The sequence below is a fragment of the Echinops telfairi genome, unplaced genomic scaffold, assembly GCF_000313985.2.
Source record: "Echinops telfairi isolate 266 unplaced genomic scaffold, ASM31398v2 ScPeMD7_7466;HRSCAF=8504, whole genome shotgun sequence".
Lineage (NCBI taxonomy): Eukaryota > Metazoa > Chordata > Mammalia > Afrosoricida > Tenrecidae > Echinops > Echinops telfairi.
In genome coordinates this window covers 6146135-6147769 of record NW_022111366.1, presented here as the reverse complement: position 1 = coordinate 6147769, position 1635 = coordinate 6146135, and positions in this window count along the sequence as shown.

Sequence of the window (1635 nt, the reverse complement as noted above, 5' to 3'; positions counted from 1 at the left end):
TTGAGAAACAATGTACAAATGCGCTTTACACAATTGATGTGTGTATGGATTGGGATAACAGTTGTATGAGCCCCTAATAAAATGTTATAAATAAATAAATAAATAAATAAAATTTTAAAAAAAATGAGTAACGAGAAGAATGGAGCATAACACATTTTTTAAAGGAATAGCGGTGAGTCTATACTAATATAAATTAATAAAAGGGTGTAGGTTAAAATGCTCTTTACTGAAGAATGCCCATGAATGAATGTATATAGAAAAACAAAATAGAATATGGCCTTTGAAAATATTTATGAATACAGATTCTAGAAGAACCACCATTGGATGCTAACGCCATTGGGTAAAAGACTATTGGCGAACAAACAGGTGAGCAGCACAATCTCCGTGTATTACTTACAAAGAGGAAAAGATACCTCCCTAAAGGAGAAATCAGGAGAACCACAGCTTACGCAGATGATCAAACTTAGCATCTTCATTCACGGGGTGCACGGCTGCCTGCCTCCTGAGCTCTGATATCGCCATCACAGCTCCCCCGCAGCGCAAATCGGGCCTCGCTGCCACCAAATTCTCTTGCCTGCATTTTTGGGTTGCTGGTTTTTTTTATCTGCCCCAAGTACTTGGTTCTAATCCTTTCAGTCCAGAAATGTGTCTCCTCTGTAAACAAGAAACTGCAAGGGGTGGGGGCACTCAGCCATCCCCTATGGGGCCTTAGGCTCCCGTGGACTGTCCTCAGAAAAGCAAATCCAAATTCACTGCCATCCAGAAGATGTAGACTCATGGTGGTCCTCAACCTTCCTAGTGCCGCGACCCTTTCATACAGTTCCTCATGTGGTGGTGACCCCCCAACCATAACATTATTTTTGTTGCTACTTCATCACTGTCACTTTGCTACTGTTATGCATCAGGCGACTCCTGTGAAAGGGTCGTTCGACTCCCAAAGGGGTCTTGAACCACAGGTTGAGAACCACTGCTCTACAGGCTAGGGTAAAACTGCCACTGTGGGCTTGGGAGGCTATCACTCTTCAGGGAGTAGAAAGCCTGGGAAGTGACTGGTGGTTTTGAACCGCTCACCTTGCAGTTAGCAGCCCAGAGTGTAACCACTATGACATGACACCAGGGCTCTTCCCCTGTCCTAACCAGCCAGGTTCAAATACACTGCCTTCCATGAAGCCAAAAGATGACGCTGTGTTCTCTCCTCACTAGCGCTTTATTTTAACCTCTCCTACAAACACCTGTTTCTTTGTAGTTAAAGGTGGGTGCTTTTGAGCCTGTCTGAACACACCCCCAGGCCACCCCAGGTAAGCTATGCCTCACAGATGTGTCTACCTCACAGGCACAGGGAACAGAAGCTGAATGGGGACAGAAGACTGAGCGTGACTTCAAGGAAACAAGACTCGGCAGGGGTCAGGTGATTCCTCCCCATCAGCGGTTTGGCTAAGACCCAATGAAGGACCTGTGTGTGGACATTATGAGGAGAGGGAGGTAATAAAAGGGGGCTAGAGAGATCTAGTTCTTGGAGAAGTTGAGACGATTTTACTGACGATGTGTGGCAAAGAGGAACACTAGATACTCGCAGTTAGTTCTTTTGTTTTAAAGGGAAAAGCGGTCCAAACTGCCATTCAGCAGTGTGACTTA